Here is a 22,419-nt window from a genome sequence, read left to right as displayed (position 1 = left end):
AGGGGTGGTGGGTTTGAACCTGGCCCCGGCCAAAAAAAAAAAAAATGTAATTACAGTCTCATAGGCAAAATAAATAGAGAAATATGGTCTTAATTATTAAGTCCAGTTGTGAGGGGACTTTTGCTTTCTTTTTTGTATTTTCCCTCCGATTTTAAAAGTTATGGTTAAACACACATAAAAAAATTTGTCGTCTTAGCCATTGTTAAGTACACAGTTCAGTGGTATTGAGCACATTCATGGGCAACCATCAACACCATCCGCCTCCAAAATTCTTTTCATCTTGCAAACCTGACATTCTGTACCCATTAAGCAACAATTCCTTCCCTCCCCTACCCCAGCTCCTAGCAACCCATTCTGCTTTCCCTGCGAACTTGACTATAAGGACCTCATGTAAGTGGACTCAGACAAAATTTGTCTCTGTGTGAACTGGCTTATTTCACGTAGCATAACATCCTCGAGGTTCATCTATGTTGTAGCAGGTGTCAGAATTGCTTTCCTTTTTTAAGAATAAAACTAACGAATAGCATCACATTTATCTATTCATCCATCAAGGGACACTTGAATTGCTTTCCCATTTTATCTATTGTGAACATGCGTGTGTTCAGTGTTGTCAGGAGCTTAGGAGAGAGGCCCCTGCATCCTTAGGGGTGGAAGAGCCTTAAACAAACGCATACCTCTTGACCTGTAGTTTCATTTCTCAGAATTTAGCTTACAGAAACCAATGAGTGCTAACAGATATGGAAAATCCGCTTTTTAGTGTTGCTTGAAACAACAAAACCAGCTAGCAACTTAAATGGCCTTCAGTGGGTACTTTGTTAAATTGTAGGACATCCATTCTCTAGAATGTTATCATTCTGCTAAATATTTAAGATGTAGACTTTCATGCTACACAAAGGTTTTCCTCTTTTAACATATTTAATGAAGTATAATTCACATGCTATGAAATTCTCCCATTGTAAATATACAATTCAATGATTTTTAGGAAATTATAGAGTTGTACATCCATCACTATGATTAATTTTGGAAGATTCCTATTACCCTAAGAAGGATTCCCTCATGCCAGTCTGCAGAAACTCCTGGTCCCTACCCCCTGGCAACCACTAATCAACTTTCTGCCTCTATACATTCAACTTTTCTATTTTATGTAAATGGAAAACAGGTGACCTTGGACCACACAAAGATGCTTATGATATACTTTTAAGTACAACATATACAAATGGAATACGCTCGGCACTAATATAGATTAGTCTCAAAGGAATTATCTTCAGTGACAGAAGTCGTACTGTATAACCCAATATTGGTGTGGAAATCTAGAAAAGGTACAACTATGATGATGGCAGATTGGGAATTGCCAAGGGCAGAGAAAGGAACTAACTGACTAGGGACACAAAAGGACGTTTGGGAAGATAAAATGTTCCATATGATTAAGTTGGTAATTACATGACTATATGCATTTGTCAAAACATACTGAAACACTAAAAATTGGTAAGTTTTATTTTGTTTTTGCAGCTTTTGGCCAGGGCCAGGTTTGAACCCACCACCTCCAGTATATGGAAACAGGGCCCTACTCGTTTGAGCCACAGGCACCACCCTGCTTTCCCATGTTTTAAGTTAAGGTTATAAGTGTGCCCTGGCTTCAAAAAGTATGACATACCCATTAGGTATGAGTTTCCCACCCCCTTCTCCCAGCTCCCATCTATTTGAATTTCATTGAGTTTTCCTTTTTGTGTGTGCGTAAGTGTTGATCAGCTGGTTCCAATTTAGTACTGAATACATGCGGTGCTTGTTTTTCTATTCTTGTGATACTTCTTTCTAGGATAATGGTCCCCAATTCCATCCAGGTCATTACAGAAAATATTAGACGACCATCTTTTTATGGCTGAATCCTGTTCCACAGTACACATATATGTGTACCACATTTTAATAATCCAATCACCTTTTGATGGGCACTTAAGTTGGTCCCACATCTTTGTGATTGTGAATTGTGCTGACATAAAAATTCAAGTGCATGTGTCTTTTTTATAAAATGTCTTTTTTTTTCTCTTTTTTTATAAAATTTTTTTTTTTCTTTTGAGTAAAAAAGTAGTGGGATTGCAGGATCAAATGTTAGGTCTACTTTTAGTTCTTTGAAAGAGAGATTGAATTGGTGAATTTAAAAGAAGAATTGGTGGGGGGCGCCTGTGGCTCAAAGGAGTAGGATGCTGGCCCCATATGCCAGAGGTGGTGGGTTCAAACCCAGCCCCCGCCAAAAACTGCAAAAAAAAAAAAAAAAATTGGTGAATTTCTTTTTAAAAGTTGAAGACTTTTACTCTATGTAGATTACACCTCAATACAGCCAATTAAAATGTTTATAATAAAATCTCTCTTGGATGGGCGGCGCCTGTGGCTCAAGGAGTAGGGCGCCGGTCCCGTATGCCGGAGGTGGCGGGTTCAAACCCAGCCCCGGCCAAAAAAAAAAACAACTGCATACTAAAATATACTATGATCCTAGGTGGTCAAATATGAGGCAGTTTGATATCAAGAAGATAATGACAATAGTTAAAGACAAATGTTTAAATCCATGTGTTTATGATGATTAAAAAAATTCATAGTTATTCTCACAAAATGCTGAGAAACCTATGTATCGGTTTAAAAATTGGTAAAGAAGATGGGAGAGAAAATCAAAATCTTGAATCTGCCTTTCCTATACAAATTGTTCCTCGAGATAAATAAATAAATAATTGAGATGGAATTAAATCTCTCTTGATGTCAAACTTTAAGTCATTAAATGTCCTTTCCCTATGCAGAGCCCACTGACGATAGATTCACATTATTTGCCCCATTATCCTGTACCTCTGCAGTGGCAAGAAGCCCTAGTTGTCCTGTCCCCGGTCCTGACCCTCGGACCACACCTACAGGTGCTGCCCTGTTGACATTGGCCCCCATCCAGCCCCTCCACCTGCTGCTGCTGGTCTCCCAAGAACTAAGTTAGGATATGCAGCCATCAGGATCTACTGTGTGGCTGACATTCATTTCTACTTCAACAGAAAAGGATTCACAGCTCCTCTGAATTCCCCAAGGTAATCCCCATGCTTTGGCCCCAAATCCCACAGAGATGAAGTCAGCCCCTTATCCCACCACTGGGCTCCCAGTGCTCCGCAGTCAACTCCTGAGCAGACTTTGCAAAGCAAAATGGGAGGGGCAGATATTCCAATATCTACTTTTTTTTTTTTTTCCTTTCAGCAGTGAAAATAATACTTTAAAAATCCAGAAGCTGCTTTGCTCAGAAGGGGAGGCTATTTCTCCTGGGAGACCTGATCTAGTAGCCAATTAAAAAAAAAAAGATGGAGAAATGAGGAAATCATTTTCTTAAATCTGAATAACCACTTCAGTTATTCAGCAAGTGAAATAAAGCTTTGTAAAGAACACCTAATTGTCCTAGGCTTAACAATGCCCTTTCCTGCATTTGAAGATCATTAGTGAACTTGGCTTAGGGCCAGGGGTCCTCAAACTGTGGCCCACGGGCCACATAAAAATGTGTGATTGTATTTGTTCCCATTTTGTTTTTTTACTTCAAAATAAGATATGTGCAATGTGCATAGGAATTTGTTCATAGGTTTTTTTTTTTTAAACTATAGTCTGGCCCTCCAACTGTCTGAGGGACAGTGAATTGGCCCCCTGTTTATTTTTTTTTTAATTTAATTTTTTTTTGGTTTTTGGCCAGGGCTGGGTTTGAACCCACCACCTCCGGCATATGGGACTGGCGCCCTACTCCTTGAGCCACAGGTGCTGCCCAGGACCCCTGTTTAAAAAGTTTGAGGACGCCTGGACCTTAGGCTATAAGAAACCCAACAAGCGACCTGCTCCTAAATCCACTTACATAGTCTTAAAAAAAACTCCCTTCTACTTGGAGAAATGCCAGCTATTAAATGAGGGAGGAACAACAAAACTAGAATGTAACTATTTTGTAAGCCTAATAAAATAATACGCCTCGGCGACGGATGACTAGTGGTGTTTGCTAAAACCATTAGACCATTGGTGCTCAGCTTCCTGGGACATCAGCTTCCGAGTCAGTAGGTCTGGGGTGGGGCCCAGGAATGTGCATTTCTAACAAGTTGCCAGGTGGTGCTGGTCAACCTGGATGCTGTGAGACCAATTGTGAGACCAACTGTATTCGATGAAAAACTGTTGGGGAAGCTTCTAAGGATGGATCAGAGTGATACCATCTAAACCTACCAATTAATCTTATCACAAAAAGAGCTGAGTAGACATTACCTGCCTCCAAATGGGATGCCATAGGAAATGCCACCAACACCACTAATAACATATTCTTGTGAAAAAGCAAAGGGGGTTGAGAAGGGAGACTGAAGCTGATCACGCCTCCAGATCTAATGCCTGGTTTGCAGGGCATGGGAAAACACGTTAAATAATGCAATGAAATCCAAAAGGTAAGGAACTATAGGACAAAGGACTATGCTTCTTTAACAAAATACAAACAACTAGAAAGGAAAACTATAGATTAAGAGATATTGAAAGAAAAACAAACAGGGAATGAAAACGTTTCAAAAACATGGGGCATTTTCATCAACCTGAATGATCTTTCTGAACCTAAATAAAGTACATATTCACTGATGTTAGTAAAGTTTGAATTGTTTCCTTTTTTTTTTTTTTTTTGAGACAGAGTCTTAAGCTGTCACCCTGGGTAGAGGGCCGTGGCATCACACCTCACAGCAACCTCAAACTCCTGAGCTCAAGAGATTCTCTTGCCTCAGCCTCCCAAGTAGCTGGGACCACAGGCACCCACCACAACGCCCGGCTATTTTTGTTGTTGTTGCAGTTGTCATTGTTGTTTTAGCTGGCCTGGGCTGGGTTTGAACCTGCCAGCCTCGGTGTATGTGGCCCACTGAGCTACGGGTACCACCCTGTTTCCTCTTCTTGAGAGGCAACATATCACGCAGCCATAGAAAGATACCCAGACCTTGAAATCAGACTCAATTTCAAGTCTGATTTTGCCACGGCAGAAAGAGGCACGTGGGGCAATTCACGTAGATCTCCGAGACTCAGATTTCACACGTGTTAATACTGGGGGATCATGGGGCCCTCAGAGGGCTGATGTGAGGATTAAATGAAGCAATCTACGCCAGATGCTTTCTATTACTGTAAGCCGCTTTGCTCCTTCCTAATAGAAAGCATTAATAACTAATGAATGTTTTACTCGTGTTTGTTTCTGAGCAGCCATAGCCACAGAAGTGGCTTGACACGTATGAGTGTTCTTTCATAGTGTAACCAAAGTTAGTTTAAATAGGATGCAAAGTACGGAATGTGGCAAATTCTTCAAGAAGCCCTTGCAGTTGATCTTGTACAAGGGGGGGTGGGGGAAGGGGAAAGGGAGGGGAGAGGGAGGGGAGGAAGGAGGGGAGGAGGGAGAGGAAGGGGAGAGGGATACCAAGACACATGAGAGAAATGGAAGAGGATAGAGATGAAATAAGATTGGCCTCAAGTGTTGATAATTACTCAAGTTGAGTGACTGGTCTCTCTGCCTTTGTAGTGTTTCAAATTTTTTGTAATAAAAAGTATAACAGGTGCAGTAGAAGAGAAACACAAATGGGGCGAGGAAAGGACCCTCCAACATACATGGCAAATCAGACCTATGAAAGGTATAGTTTTGCCTTTTTAAAAGTTACCCCTCAAACAGAAAAATTTGAGACCTGTAATGTGGTTGTTAGAAAACAATAAAATGTTATTTGAAAGTTCCCCCTTCAAAGAAAAAATGATGAGATAAGCAGGAAAATTTGAACACCGGCTTGGTATTTCATATTAGGGAATCTGTTAAATTATTTGGTGTGAAAAACGGTATTGTGATTCCATCTGTATAGAGAGATCTCAACTTTTGGAGACACTGGGAAGTATTTCTAGAGGTAATGATCTATCTGGGGCTTTTCTCAAAATAATCAGGGCAGAGAGGGAACACATGGGGTGGAGAGGAAGCGAGGTTGGCTCCTGTGTTGGCAATTGTGGAAGTTGAGAAGTAGGTCCCTGAGGATGTGTTATACTGGTCTATTTTTGCACATTTTTCTTAAAAATAATAAATAACTATATACAATCTCTAAACTATTTTTACTTAGAAGCAATGTAGATATTGCACCATCTCCCATCAGGCCTGTATATCGTGCCCAGGGCCGAGTTTCCTGAAAGCTAACAATAGTTCACAGCCACAGACCACTTGCAGGCGTCCTCAAACTTTTTAAACAGGGGGCCAATACACTGTCCCTCAGACCGTTGGAGGGCCGGACTATAGTTTAAAAAAAAAAAAAAAAAAACTATGAACAAATTCCTGTGCACACTGCACATATCTTATTTTGAAGTAAAAAATAAAATGGGAACAAATACAATTCACACCGCTTCTTGTGGCCCGCAGGCCGCAGTTTGAAGACGCCTGACTTACAGCCCTGGGCTAAATCCTTCACATGCGGAATCATCAAGCAACTTCACCACAGCCTTAGGAGTTGGATTTTTTAAGTCAGCTGCACCTATGGATACTGAGCCATTTCTGTGGCTATGACTCAGAGGCTCAGAGAGGTGAAGGAATCTGCTTCAGGTCAGACAGCTAAGAAGTGGCAGAGCTAGGACTTGAACCCAGCTCTGATTCTAGGGCCTGTGTTCTTCTGGGTGCACGCACACACACACACACACACACACACACACACACGAGCTTGATGGAATTGTAGAAGCTCAATAGCATATTTTCAATAAATGAACCAATCCTTTAAGGCATCTGGTACAGTGCTGGGTACGTAATAAATACTGTAAATAGGGCCCAAATCAAGCTAAATAAACTAGGACCCCAACACCACAAGAAGGACAAATCTTATAGACAACTCTTGAGCAAAACAAGGTAGTCACAAAAAGCACGTCCTCTATGATTCTGTTGAAATGAGATCCAAAGCCAGGCAAAACAAATCTACAGAGACAGATGTCAGACAGGGAATTGCCCTTGGGGTATGGCACCTGCCAGGGTAGACCACGAGGGGGCTAGTGTGGGCTAATGTTCTGTGATTCTCTGAGTGCCAGTCATATCACTGTGTTCACTTTTCGACAATTCATCAAGCTACACACCAGTGCCAGGTGAAATTTTTTGGATGTAAAGTACATTTCATTTTCCTTCCTTTTATCTTTTTTTTTTTTTTTTGTAGAGACAGAGTCTCACTTTATGGCCCTCGGTAGAGCGCCATGGCATCACACAGCTCACAGCAACCTCCAACTCCCGGGCCTAAGCAATTCTCTTGCCTCAGCCTCCCGAGCAGCTGGGACCACAGGCGCCCACCACAACGCCCAGCCATTTTTTTTTGGTTGCAGTTCAGCCGGGGCCGGGCTTGAACCGGCCACCCTCGGTATATGGGGCCGGCACCCCACCAACTGAGCCACAGGTGCCGCCCTCCTTCCTTTTATCTTTAATTGTGGTAAAATACACCCAACATAAAATGTACCACCTTAAATATTTAAATGTGCAGTGCAGTAGTATTAATTTAGATATTTATATTATTGTGCAATAATCAAAATTTTTTTTTTAATGGTAGCAAGTATACCCAACAGGGCCCGGAGAATATTTTATTGTTCCAAGCGGCATGGCAAGGGCAAGTAAGTGGGCTCTAATGACCATGTTGATAAAGTGCCTTAAAAGAAAAAAAATAGCAAAAAAAAAAAAAAGGAAGAAAGACACACACATCCCCATTTCCAGAGACCCTGTCTAATCTAGGACTTAAGAACACAAACAAGATTAAGCACAAAAATTCAGTCTCTATCCAAAAAAGGAGAGAGCAGAGCAGGAGCAGAGCAGGCTAGCGTCCCCTGGCTTTGATGCCTCTGAGAGTTATGATGTGTGAAATCTGCTTTGCTCAAAACAAAGGAGAAGGAGGCCTGAGAAGCCTGGGCTCAACAGCCAGGATGGTGTTTTCCTTGGACCCTAATTCCCTGAGATATCTGGAGTGGGATCGGGGAGACTGAGAACAATTCAGTTCTTTGGTAAATCCATCTGGAAGGTTGTTCCCTCCCCCTCACTGAGGGGCAGAACCCACATCAGGACATCTACGTTCCCACCAGATCCTGACATCTGAAAGCTACTTCACGCCCAGGAACTTGGGGACCATATGGAACATATGGCCAAGATTTGCCCTTGAGAAATTCAGTAAGACTAGCACATTCATCACATCAATGCTAGTACAAGTGCTAGCTATTATCTCATTTAATGCCCTCAAAAACGCCCAAAGAGACACAATTACTCCTCCTTTACAAGTAAGGAAACTTGAGAGAAGTAACTTGCCCATTGTTATGTGACTAGTTATGGAGGAATCTGAATAAAGATACATTTTTAGAGAACTTTTATACTTTGTCCACCTTCTTTGCAGAGACTGAGGGCAGAAGAAAATATAGGCACCGCACTGGACGCATCCTGAGCCAGCCTTGGCAACTGGGAGGCTCTGGATAACTTGGTTTTATTGTGATAAAAAATTGCCTCTGTGTGTATCCAGAGCCTTGAATTTTCAAAATCTGGGGAAATGACAGTGAGACAAAAAGTATCAGGTCAGGACTTAGAGGCACAGGGATGAATGGAGAGTAGCGTGTGAATTGCGGGTGGGCTCAACACCAGCGACAGGATTCTGCAGCATGTGCTGAACTGAAGCAAAACTCAGCCTGCGGCTCCCTGCTGTGGCCCTTGCTTTACCGCACTGTTTCCTTGACCTTGGCACCACTGGTTCTTGGGCTGGATCATTCTCTATTGCAGAGGCCTGTCCTCTACACTGCAGGGGTTGGCAGCACCCCTAGCCTCTACCACTCTGTGTCAATAGCACATCCCTTTCCTCAGTCATGACAATCAAAAATGTCTCCAGATACTACTAGATGTCCCCCAGCAGGGCAAAACTGCTCCTCATCGAGAACCACATCTTTAGAGTAAAAAACAAAAGCTCTCTTGGGAAAGATGGTTCAAGCTTTTGTGTGAGACCAATCGCAGGTCTATGGTACCTGCGATTCCTGAAGGCAGTTGTCACTTAGTCAGTCCCAACCTGGAATGGGGACTGCAGAAGGTCAGACAGGTGGAGCATGGAGACGGCAGACCAGAGACAGAACACCAGCTGGCCCAACCCAGGGGGATGTTCTAAGGTCCCTGTTCCTCCTCTCTGAGCTCCTCCCTTCTCCTACGCCCATATCCAAGGTCCTGCATCAGAGCATAGGGCTAAAGGGACTCTCCGGAATTATTACACAGAACTGATGGACATCAAATACAGTTCATTGATTCAGGGCTGCTCTCAAATGTCTTGATGAAAGCAAAAGACCCTGTTGCTACCAGCATTAGCAATGTAGGACACGTCTGAGTGTGTCATCCCCACTCACAGTCCTGTCCTCACCAACAACTCACTGCTTCATTCTCTGAAAAAAATCAATGAGTTGTTCATTAGCATACAGAGGAACTCAGGACTTGAAGTTACAAGCCTCAGCTCCGCCTGAAACTCACTAGATGACTCTGGGAAGGTCACTCTACCTCTCTGGGCCTTTGTGTTTGTCATTTAGAAAAAGCAATGGGCTGGCCTAGCTCTTCCATTCTATGGTACCTGAGATTCCTGGTCAAAGGGTTAAAATTAAACTAAATGAGAATGCTCAGCTGCGTTCACCTGTTTCACTATCGACTGAATTTTCCCCAGAGGAACTCAGCAAGAAGAGATCTTGCCCCCTCCACTTAGGCATCAATGAAAAATAAATACTGCAGAGCCCAAAGAGAACAGGATATGCACATCAACAGACTTGGTCAATAGCTTCCTTGGGGATTTTACTGCCGAACCATTGGCTCAAGAATTTGGACCAGAGACACAAACCCAAATGTCACTGAGGGTTGATGAGCAATACAGAGTGACCCACGTCAGCAGTTAAATTATTGCTCATATTGTAAATGCCACAGAGGCAAAATGAAAGTTCTCTGGACCTGGTATGCAGCATGACCTACCAGCAGGAGGGACCTCGGCAGTGGAGATCCTAGGAGTTCCAAGGCCTGGGCAGTGCCTGTGGCTCAAGGAGTAGGGCGCCGATCCCATATGCCAGAGGTGACGGGTTCAAACCCAGCCCAGGCCAAAAACCACACACACACACACACAAAAAATACAGTTTCTCATGTTGTGGTGACCCCCAACTGAAGTAGCAAGGAGTTCCAAGGCCTGGGCCAGTCATAGGGAGCCATCATGTTAGCAGGAAACAGGGAGATGAACTGGTCACTCTAAATTCACCAGCTCTCCAGTCCCAAACTGTCCCCAGGGGGCAATTTGTTTTTTACTCTAATAATAAGTCCATTATTAATAATAGCTCCTGTATTTATTAGGCCCTTTCTGATTATCAGGTTTCAGGCCACAGAATTTCCTACATTCACCATCTCATTATAAGTGTTCGATAAGGTTTTTTACTCCCATTTTCCTGCTAAGACTAGCAAAGGTCATGAAAGGCAAATGACAGCCTCTCACTTGTAAAAGTTGGAGCCAGGATGTGAACACAGATCTATCTGATGCTCAATTTTCTCTTAGCAGAAAATCTTTCTTGCCCCTGCGTCACGCCCACCTCCCAAGGGCATGATCCCAAGGCAGCCCTACCTTACCATAACAGGACAAAGTGAATGGTGAATCTGCCACTTTATTGTCCCCTTATGACATTTGCCTAATTATCTGAACACCAATTGTTCCGAAAGTCACTCCAGGAGTTAGTTCTTTTAATTAGTAAAACTAAAGTATTTTTTCCACCCAACCAGGAGAACTTGGTAGGCAAGAATAACAGTCACTCCTGAGGAAGATGCTTTTGGAAGAGAGCAAGAACTGGTCATTTCTGGCCCTAACAGTTGTCTTGTGTTTTGTATTTTATAACTCTGACACAACACAGCTTAAAAATAAATGTACAGTTTCCTACGTGACTGTTAGAAGTTAAAACCTGCAAGGTGGGCAGCGCCTGTGGCTCAAAGAGTAGGGTGCCAGCCCCGTATGCCAGAGGTGGCAGGTTCAAACCCAGCCACGGCCAAAAACTGCAAAAAAAAAAAAAAAAAAACCTGCACCTTTCAGCAATTTTAGGTGTGTATGCCCTTAATTTAGCAAATGCATTGCCAGGAATTTATCCTGCAGATAAACTCACATAATTACACAAAAAGTCCAAGCCTAGAAAAGAGAGCAGGTAAGTTCTATAGCCATTCCTCAGTAAATTTGATGAGGACTATTCCTCCTGAGTCCCGGAGTCCCTGATAGAAGCGGGAGATGTGCCGGGCGCGGTGGCTCACGCCTGTAATCCCAGCACTGTGGGAGGCTGAGGAGGGAGAATCGCTTGAGCTCAGGAGTTCGTGACTCGCCTGAGCGACAGTGAGACCCCGACTCGTGAAAAAAATGGAAAAACCCAGCCGGGCGCCGCGGCGAGCGCCTGTAATCCCAGCGGCTTCTGGAGGCTGAGGCAGCGGGGTGCCCGCAGCCCGAGTCTGAGGTTGTGGTGAGCTACCACGCCCACTGCACTCTGCTCAGGGGCATAGGGTGGGACCCTGTCTCAACAAAAAAAAAAAAAAAAAAAAAAAAAAAAAAAAAAAGTGAAGAAATAAAAAATAAGCAACGAAATAAAATAAAAAAAAAAGCCAAAAAAAAAAAAAAAAAAAAGAAGCGGGAGATGTCTGACCTCCCTTTTCAGGAACCATAGACAACTTCTCCCTCTGTTCTCTGATCACATACAAGGTCCCAAATTCTTGCCTGGCCTTATCCAAACCCAATCTTCCCTCCACTATGTGGTTAAATGTTTAAAGGTCAGCGGTGGGTAAAGGAGAGCCAGCTAGGAAAAGGGCCACCCCATTGCAGGTGAGCCCTTAAAGGATGCCATTAACACCCTAACAAATCACAAATGGGCTGACATTACGGGAGTTAGGAATGTTCCCCACCCAGGTAAGGAAGTGTGGCTGTGTTAAAGTAGAAGAGTCTAATCAACACTTTTAGCCCAAATAGGAATTGGGTTTATGAAAACAAATCACAGAAAAGAAAAATTAGGACCAAGTTTCTCCCTTCCGGGCAGACCACACAAAAGACTCTGCTAAGTACCAACTATGGCTCACTGAGCAAACTCCATGACATCTCTGGTCATGTTCACTACGAATAACCATCTGCTAAAGTTAACCAGGAGCCAGCACCATGTTAAACTCTTGATACACATGATTTCATCCCCAAAGGGTAATCCCTTAGGCCCTGGACTTAAAGATATTGATTTCTAGAATCCTGTCTTCCTTACTAGTTGAGCTACCTTGAGCAATTTATTCAGACTCCATATTTGTTAGGCAGGGCCAGCGTCTACTCCAAAGAGTTGCTGTGATGACTTAGGAAGATAATGCCCACAAAGGGTTTAGCATGTTGCCTGGCAAAAGTGCTCAAAAATTAGCTATTCTCATTAGTCCCAATGTACAGATGGGAAAACCGAGGTTTAAGAGGGACGATGTAGGTATTTCTAAGTTTGTATGTGACCTAATGATTCTAATTGATTTAAAATTGTACTTGGTTTTCCAGAAAAATCTACCGTATATCCATATTTAGAATCACATGGTTATGCCTAGCACATAAAACCCACCTGTTTGGATTCAGTGAGCTTCAGAGAGAAGACAATCTCTCCCCCTCCAAAATATGACTTCCAAATAGGAGGGGGTGGGAAAAAATAATCCCCATTTCATCCTAAATATCTTCTCCTCCAGGCCCCTCCACTGGTTCCCCAAGGGGAAGGTCAAGGCAGAGAAATCTGCAGAGGCACGCCAATAAGGCTGCAATGCAAGGCTGGGTAACTAATGAGGGGGCCAGGGATAGCCTCATGGAAAATGCTTCCATAAATGGGCATGTTTGCCTCAATCTCAGCCCTCCCACAGAAAAGTAATGATAACAAATCCATAACAAATACCTTGTACGGAATACCACATCTATTTCAGACATGATAATAAAAAAACATGATGTTTACAAGGCAAGCCTGAAGGTTTCTCAAAAAAAGCCCAGCTAGTTCATGTTCTGGACTCTTGGAACGGCAGCCCACCTAAGGTCATTGGTTTCAACTAGATCATCATCCCACCAGAGGGGCAAACAGCATATTTTAAGTTTGCAAAAGGTCAGTTTATGTTTTCCTCAAAGAGATAATGATAAATAGTCTGCTGGAAGCATTTGGTCCCACCAGAAACCTGACTCCAACAAGAAGTGTTAGTCCACAGTAGAGTAAAAAAGACAATGGAGTCAAAGGCATAAACTTGGCATTAGAGAAATCTGGGAATAGGTTCCACTACTTACCAACCATGTGACACTTGGGCTAGTTACTTAACTCGCCTGGAACTCAGCTGCCTTATATGCTAGACAGACATCATAAAGCCTCCCTCATGAAGTTGTTCCAATGATTAAATGAGATATATTAAAATGGTAGCTTTCTCAGTGGAAAGACTGCTTCTTCCAATAAAATTCAATATCTATGTCACGCCCTGCCATCCTGACTTTCACCATCTTCAAAGTTTCCTCTCTTCAAACAATTCTAAAATTGTATCTTTAAATAAACCAAGGAAATGAAGAGGCTTGCAGAGAAAGCAAAACTATGCAAAGCAGCTCACTGTCAGCCTCCATTCCCTTTGCCAAACCCTGAAATAATTCACAATTAAATCCATCAGTTCTCAATACTGCTACTAAACACTCTCTGCATTAGGTTTCTAAATACTTTCTTTTTGCTTCTTGACAACCATGGTACCTATCCTCAAGTAGCAAAATCCTCACCAGGTCTCTCTGTCAGGAGAAAACTTAAAACAGGCAGTAGCCACATTTTCTTTCATTTTGCCCACTTTGGGGCATGAGAGTAACTGTGGGAAATGTCCCTAATGCACCTGCAGGTCATGAATGGAAATGGAGACTTTGGGTACACTGGATGAGATTTTTTTTTTTTAATTTTGAGTGTGGGATCTGGAAAAAAGAATCACAACCAACCTTATCTCCTTAGTGTTATCAACATGGACATCCTCTAGAGCAGCGGTTCTCAACCTTCCTAATGCTGTGGCCCTTTAATACAGTGCCTGTGGGTCACCACCCACAGGTTGAGAACTGCCGCTCTGGAGGAAAAACATTCCCCTTCCTGCCGACCCTGTGCCCAGGTGTTTTTAACTGATTTAATACATTTTCAACACAACTGAGCAATGCTTACAAATCCACTTGCAGCCTCACTTTGATCACCTGTGACAGCAAATGACTGCAGCAAAGATTAGCTTCACTTTTATGCTATGCACACGAAAAAAGTGAGAAGCCTGATTGTCAAAGCTGGAACTCTGACATTTCTAAAAAAGCGTTTCTTCTAGATCTGCCTCAAAACAAGAATTGGCTAGGACTCCTGGGAGGGGGGTTGTTTTTCTTGTTTGTTTGTTTTCAAGACAGTTTTACTGGTGATTCTAGCACAACTGGAGTTGGGCCCAGGCCTGTTGACTTTAAGAGCATCTCCAACGTGGTACTTCTCACTGGCAACCTTGGGAAATGCTGATTTGGAGAAAATCTAGAATGATCTAGGCTAATAGGGCAGGGAGAAAGGAGAAATCTCACCCCTACCTGCCTGTCATCCTCCTTAAGAGGATGATGACAACAGAGACCCCTCAGCGCTCCCCAGCCTAGGACCCCCACCCATTCTACCCCCAGGAAGACGCCACTACTTACAGATCTCCAACTGGGGGCTAGTGGAGAAGAAGCTGGTTGAGAGCTCAGATCTGGCACACCTCCCAGGCCGGGGCGTCCAAATCTCCCTGAGAGCCTCGGACGCCTCTCTTTATAGCCTGGGAGCTGCCCACGGGTAGCAGAGGGGAGGCAGCCAGGGGGCGGAGAGGAGGAGGGCTCTTCCCTGCGCCCTCCTCAGGGTCCGAAAAGCATCGCTGTTGGCCAGGCCCCTGGGCGCACCTGGAGGCGGCCGGAGGAGAAGTGGGCGCAGCCAGCGGGGACTCCAGGGCTGGGGCGCTGCGGCCCAGGACTGCACCCAGTAGGTGCGCCCGGGGGCGGGAGTCTCACCCCGGCCGGAGGGCAGTCCCCAAGGCTCAAGGTCCCTAGAGAAAGGGGTTGAGCAGGCAGCGTCTATAGGGGACGCTTGAATGGATTCCAGCCGCACAGGTGTTAACCTCTTCCTCCCCACTCTGGGACTGTGGTGGGTTTAATTTGACACCTCCTTCTCCAGGCCCCATTTTATTCACTCCCCTCCCCCACAGTATAGAAAGGGGACCGGCTGAGCTGCACCGAAGGTGAGGAAAGGGAATTTTTTGAACTTTGCAAAGTGCAGGACTGGAGCGCCCCCCCGCCCCCACCGGTCCTTGTAGGACGGGAAGTTTTTACTTTTCCCATCTTTCCATCCCACCTCCACCCACACTGCTACAACCCAAATCAAACAAAAATTAAAAATAATCCCGCTGTTGTCATTCCAGCACCCCACCCCCGCCCCTTCCCTCGGTGCACCACGCTCTAGCTGTGTGACCTTGGACAAGTCTTTTCACGTCTCTGAGCTTCAGTGACTGCAAATGCGGGACCGGGAGCGGGATGGGGCGGTGGTAATTATCGGATTTGCAAGGTGCGTGTGTAGAGCGTGTGGGTGTGAACCCAAGGCCCGCAAGTTTCCCTCAACTGCTCCCCTCCCCTACGGAATCCTGGCGGGTCCGGAAGAAGTGTCCTAGGAGCTCGCTCCCCGTCACTCTCCCTGGCAGTCCCGCTCCCCTTTGCCCGGTGCTGGTCCCTGTCTCTCTGCGCCTCTCTCCCATGCGTCTGACACCGCCTCTCCAGCACCGTCCTTCACCCCGACGGATGCTGTCTCCCGCCCTGCCTTTTGTCCCTGTTATCTCACGGCCACTGTCCCTCCCTCGAGTCTCACTCTATCTCCGATCTCTGTCTGTCTCCGCAGATCGACCCCTATCTCTGGCCCTGTCTCCCTGGCTCCCCGTCTTCCGCGGGTCTCTCGGCGCTGTGGGTCCACAGACGCACACACTGGCCATAAAAGGAAGTCGCGGCGGGCGGCTGGCCCCGCGCCAGGCCAGGGACCCGCGGGCAGCGCGGGCGTCGCTCCCCGCGCGGCCCCGGCCCGGAGGCTCCCGGGCCGGCCGGTCCTCCCCCCCACCCCGGGGGGCTGGGGGCGCCGGGCGGGAGACAACCCAAAAAGGGCAGGCGCGGGCTCCTTCCTGCAGGAATTCCCTGGGCCGCATACCAGCCCCGGGCCGCCCGCTCCCCCTGACTAAATATGGAGCCGAGCGGGCTCGCTGCGCGCGGGGCGCGGGGAGGGCGCCCCGCGGGTGGGAAGGGAACTCCTGTGCGTGGGGCAGGGCCCGAAGCGGGCAGTCCCCGGTGCCATGTGGGCTTCCGCGGCTTCAAGACAGAGGGTCTGGGGAGAGAGTGAACCTCGGGCAGACCCTGGCCAGGCTGTGTACTTGGCACGCACCTCGTGTCATTCAACAGCTCCTCGGCTCGCAACCAAGGGCGAGGAGAGCCTTTGTTAATACCCCCATTTTGCAGGAGAGAAAAGGGAGTGCAGGCAGAGGTAAAGGAATTTGCCCAGGCTCTCCCTGGGACAGTTTCGCCAGTTACTAGTGCTGTAACTGGAGCCCACGACTTTGTGATGCTGCGGTTCGCTTCCGGAGAGGAGGCCTCGAAGAGAAATGCCCACACAAATTGGCCTTGAGGTCAGGGGCAGGTCCCAGAGATGAGACATCTGAGCTTGAGTCTGCCAGCGCCGCTTTCTAGCTATTTGACCATGGGCAAGTAACTTTGCCGTTCTCTGACTCAGTTTCTCTATCTGTCAAATGGGAAGTACATCAGCTAGGTCCTGGCTTTCTGTAAGAAGTCCTCAAGAAACAGAGCAGAGATGCCCTGGGGACATGAGAACCAGTCCTGCCTAGTGTTTTCCTGCAGGTTCCTGGTACCCTCTGCAGAGCTCCGCATCCCAGACCCTCTGGGTCCCTTCATCTTTCCAACATCAAGCTCACCCGGTTCTCACCCTTGAAAACACCTGAGCCCAGTCCCCTGTCCCCCAATGGGGCTAAACCAGAGTCAAGAACACACATTATTCAGCTGGCTGGGGAAAAGAGGGGTAAAGCTCTTCAGAAAATGATGAATGAGCTGCTTCCCAAATGCTTTTAACATGTGCACTGTAAAAGGAGTGGAAATTGTCCCTGCATGGGTACGGAATGACATGAAGCAAAGAAGAAATGGGAGAGGGAAAACTGAAGTCGATCATCATTATCTATTCTGGAAAGATAATCCAGATAATCCACCTGTTGATCTCAAAGTAAGAACTTTGAGATCATTTTTAGCAGAGGCGTTAACATTGTTACTTCCAATAGGATTGCATTTGATTCTTTAAAAATCTTGTTGATATTATTATTTTTTTTGTGTGTGGTTTTTGGCCAAGGCTGGGTTTGAACCCACCACCTCCAGCATATGGGACCGGCGCCCTACTCCTTGAGCCACAGGCACCACCCGATATTATTTTTTTTTTTGAGACAGAGTCGCACTGTGTTGCCCTGGGTAGAGTCCTGTGGCATCACAGCTCACAGCAACCTCAAACTCCTGGCCTAAGAGATTCTCTTGCCTCAGCCTCCCAGTAGCTGGGACTCCAGGCGCCCACCACTACACCCAGCATTTTTTTTTTTTTTGCAATTGGCCCCTGTGTATGTGGCTCATGCCCTAACCACTGTGCTACTGACACTGAGCCAGATTTTGTTGATAATTCTCTTGCCTCAGCCTCCCAGTAGCTGGGACTCCAGGCGCCCACCACTACACCCAGCATTTTTTTTTTTTGCAATTGGCCCCTGTGTATGTGGCTCATGCCCTAACCACTGTGCTACTGACACTGAGCCAGATTTTGTTGATATTTTTAAAAAAGAATAATTATGTTATTAACAAATGGGGACTTTGTAACTAATGCTCCATTTTACCACATTGTTACCTAATCCTTATAACAACCCTATGGGGTAGGTACCTTTTCCCCCATTTTACTGTTGAGAATCCAGATTTGAAAGGGCTGAATAACCTAGCCAAGGTAGAACATGTAATTGACTGTAGGTTTTAATTGCCTTTTTTTTTTTTGCAGTTTTTAGCCGGGACTGGGTTTGAACCCGCCACCTCCGGCATATGGGGCTGGCGCCCTACTCCGCTGAGCCACAGGCGCAGCCCAGAAGTCTAAGGTTTTAATCCCAGAACTGCTCAGTGGCAATCAAGCATACTGAAAATTGTCAGTGAACCTCTCTGAGCCTGTTTTCTCAAGGAAAGGATAGCCAGACTCTTTGGCTCAACTACCTTGTTGGGTTGTTAAATATGACAGTACAAGTGAAGGCCTTATATAAACCATTGATTTTTGTAGCAATCATTATGCGAGGACTGTGTGGTCTTCATGTTGTTTTTTTTTGTGGTTTTTGGCCGGTGCTGGGTTTGAACCCGCCACCTCTGGCATATGGGACCAGCACCTCCTTGAGCCACAGGCACCGCCAGTTTTTTTTTTTGTTTGTTTGTTTTTTAATGAAAGCAAAGAAAAAGTACCTTTTTAAAAATAGACTTTATTTTTTAGAGCAGTTTTAGGTTCACAGCTAAAGTGAGTGGGAAGTGCCTAGTTCCTGTCTACCCCCTGCCCGCTCACATGTGTAGCCTCACCCACCATCGTCCCGCATCGGCGGGAGACATTTGTACACATTCTGGTAGACTCAAAGAGTAGGCGGTGTGTTCTCCTCGGGGTCATTCAGTAGGTATCTGCCCAGTACAGATGTTTGAACTTTCCAAAGTGCATTGTTATGCTAATTAAATCAGATCCCACTGTTTTATACATATTTTTCTTTTCTTTTTTTTTTTTTTGTAGAGACAGAGTCTTACTTTATGGCCCTCGGTAGAGTGCCATGGCCTCACACAGCTCACAGCAACCTCCAACTCCTGGGCTTAAGCGATTCTCTTGCCTCAGCCTCCCGAGTAGCTGGGACTACAGGCGCCCACCACAACGCCCAGCTATTTTTTGGTTGCAGGTCGGCCGGGGTCGGGTTTGAACCCACCACCCTCGGTATATGGGGCCGGCGCCTTACCCACTGAGCCACAGGCACCACCCTTATACATATTTTTCATGGCTCAAAAGGTCAGTTATTTTAAAATTGAGGGGGGAAGGGAGTTACTTTTTAAAATGTCACTAAGCTGGGGCGGTGCCTGTGGCTCAGTGGGTAAGGCGCCGGCCCCATATACCGAGGGTGGCGGGTTCAAGCCCAGCCCCATATACCGAGGGTGGCGGGTTCAAGTCCAGCCCCGGCTGAACTGCAACCAAAAAATAGCCGGGTGTTGTGGCGGGCGCCTGTGGTCCCAGCTACTCGGGAGACTGAGGCAGGAGAATCGCTTAAGCCCAGGAGTTGGAGGTTGCTGTGAGCTGTATGATGCCATGGCACTCTACTAAGGGCCATAAAAAGTGAAACTCTGTCTCTACAAAAAAAAATGTCACTAAGCTGTCAAGTAATTTTCCTTGGCATGTCTTTACCGTAAGGGGGCCATTTATCGGGAGTTTCCATGAACTCATGAAATAAGATGACCAAGGGGAAATCTCTTTCTTGTACTTTTTTTTTTTTTGCCACTGCCTTCAAAAATCCCCAAAGTGGGATTTCCTCTAATTTTTAGTAATATCAACATTTGGGTCCACTCATGGTTTACTCCTACATGTGTCTCAGGATTTAATTATTTAAAAGTATATAAGCCAGGCTCAGGCAAGAGAATCACCTAAGCCCAAGAGCTGGAGGTTGCTCTGAGCTGTGATGCCACGGTACTCTACGAAGGGAGACAAAGTGAGACTCTATTAAAAAAAAAAAAAAAAAAAAGGGCGGCGCCTGTGGCTCAGTCGGTGAGGCGCCGGCCCCATATACTGACGTTGGCGGATTCAGACCCAGCCCCAGCCGAACTGCAACCAAAAAAAAAAGAAAAATAGCCGGGCGTTGTGGCGGGCACCTGTAGTCCCAGCTACTCGGGAGGCTGAGGCAAGAGAATCGCTTAAGCCCAGGAGTTGGAGGTTGCTGTGAACTGTTGAGGCCACGGCACTCTACCGAGGGCCATAAAGTGAGACCCTGTCTCTACAAAAAAAAAAAAAAAAAGCATATCAGCCAAGTGTAGGGACTCAGTAGGTCTGGCCCAAGATCTGCCTCCCTGTGAATAAAGGAACATGATTCCTGACCATAGCAGGGATCAGTTCCAACTGTCTTGCAGAAAAGCACTTTTCTTTCTTTCATCATGGCCCCATGCTTCTCCAGGTACAAGACTGCACTGCATAGCAACCAAAATGTGTTCTTGCTCTCATTCCCAATTCTGGTGTCACGGTAACTCCAGATTTGCCTCTATCAAAAAGCATCCTAGAACTCTCAATAAAAGCAGTTTTACTGTTTTAAAGCCAAACATACTCTTACCACATGATCCAGCTCTTCTTGGGACTTATCCAAAGGAGTTGAAAGCATATGTCTCTACACAAACACCTGCACACGATTGTTTATAGCATCCGTATGCAGAACTGCCAAAACTTGAAAGCAACCGAGATGCTCTTCAGTAGGTGAATGGGAAAATAACAATGAAATATTATTCAGTGCTGGAAAGAAATGAGCCATCAAGCCACAAAAAGATAAGAAGGAAATTTAAATGTGCGTTTCTAAGTGAAAGAAGCCAATCTGAAATCCAATTACACGACATTTTGAAAAAAGCAGGAAGAGGCACAGCACAGAAGAGTTTTAAAGCAAGGAAACTACTTTGTATAATACTACAGTGTTAAATGCATGTTACTATACATTTGTCCCAAACCATAGACTATACAGTCCCGACTTACAATGTTTGACTTACTTTTTGATTTTACAATGGTATAAAAGTGATATATTCAGTAGAAACTGCTTTGAGTACCCCCACAACCATTCTGTTTTGAAATACTTTATTCAATAAATTACATGAGATAGTCAACACTTTATTATAAACGAGGCTTGGTGGTAGATGATTTTGCCCAACGGTAGGTTAATGTAGGTTAAGCGAAGTTAAATAGCTTGGTATGTTAGGTGTATTATTACATGCTTTTTCTACTTACAATATTTTTAACTTACTATGGGTATATGGAGACATAACCCCATCCTAAGTCGAAGAGCGTCTACACAAGAGCTAACTCTAATGTAACTATTGACTTTGGGTGATGATGTGTCAATGTAGGTTGATCCACTGAACAAATGTCCCCCTCTGATGCAGGAAGTTGGTGGGGGAGGCTACACATGCCTGGGGGCAGGCGATTGATAGGAACTAGGCACTTCCCACTCAATTTAGCTGTGAACCTAGAACTGCTCTAAAAAATAAAGTCTACTTTTAAAAAGGTTGTTTTACTTTGCTTTCACTTAAAAAAAAATCATAAAGGGCGGCGCCTGTGGCTCAGTCGGTAGGGCGCCGGCCCCATATGCCAAGGGTGACGGGTTCAAACCCGGCCCCGGCCAAACTGCAACCACAAAATAGCCGGGCGTTGTGGCGGGCGCCTGTAGTCCCAGCTACTCGGGAGGCTGAGACAAGAGAATCGCTTAAGCCCAGGAGTTGGAGGTTGCTGTGAGCTGTGTGAGGCCACGGCACTCTACCGAGGGCCATAAAGTGAGACTCTGTCTCTACAAAAAAAAAAAAATCATAAAGACCACACAATCTTCGCATAATGGTTGTTACAAAAATCAAATACCAAGTGGCTGGGAAACACTGCCCTAAATGCCTTTAAAGACATATTCTCACAAATGTTAATCCTTCATGTACAGTTGGCTTTAAAAGAACACATCAAGATTTACATAATCATACAGGCATGTGAATCATATACAAAATGTGTTCTTGCACATAATTATAAAGTTATTAGTTTATTCTATACAAACATACGTGCTAAGCTTAAATTTATCTTCTTCAAAAGCCACTTCTTTTCCTGCTATGGGTTTTTAGATTGCCCGTTTTAAATTTCCACCATTCCTAAATCCCTCTTCAGTTCCCAATCTCATCCTATTTTTGTGTAAATCCAAGTTTTCTCCCAAAATTTCTCTAGCATTTTCTAGAAGAATAACTTGAAACCACCAGGAGTGCATTTAATAACAAGTTTTTTAAGAATAGTTCGATACGGATTGCTTGAGCTCACGGGTTCAAGACCAGCCTGAGCCAGAGCAAGACCTTGTCTCTAAAAATAGCTGGACATTGTGGCGGGCACCTGTAGTCTCAGCTACTTGGGAGGCTGAGGCAAGAGAATCGCTTGAGCCAAAGAGTTTGAGGTTGCTGTGAGCTGTGATGCTATGGCACTCTACCAAGGGCAACAAAGTGAGACTGTCACCCCCGCAAAAAAAATAATAATAATAAAGTTTGATAGGTCTGTGTTTTGTTTTGTTTTTGAGACAGAGCCTCAAGCTGTCGCCCTGGGTAG

The 22,419-nt window shown here is 45.2% G+C and overlaps 1 protein-coding gene across 4 annotated transcripts in view; it reads right to left on the bottom strand.

Annotated features, from left to right (window-relative positions):
• The window catches only part of MYH11 (myosin heavy chain 11), a 124,891-nt gene extending 110,051 nt beyond the window's left edge, over positions 1–14,840 (bottom strand). For all 4 annotated transcript variants that reach the window (XM_053556359.1, XM_053556360.1, XM_053556361.1 and 1 more), the window contains exon 1: positions 14,688–14,840. The gene's annotated coding sequence lies outside the window, so the exon portion shown is untranslated. The remainder of the gene's footprint in view (positions 1–14,687) is intronic.
• Between the last annotated feature and the right edge of the window lie 7,579 nt (positions 14,841–22,419).

This window comes from Nycticebus coucang, chromosome 12, assembly GCF_027406575.1.
Source record: "Nycticebus coucang isolate mNycCou1 chromosome 12, mNycCou1.pri, whole genome shotgun sequence".
Lineage (NCBI taxonomy): Eukaryota > Metazoa > Chordata > Mammalia > Primates > Lorisidae > Nycticebus > Nycticebus coucang.
Note: the sequence above shows the minus strand (reverse complement) of the source record. Positions and strands in the feature narration are given on the sequence as shown.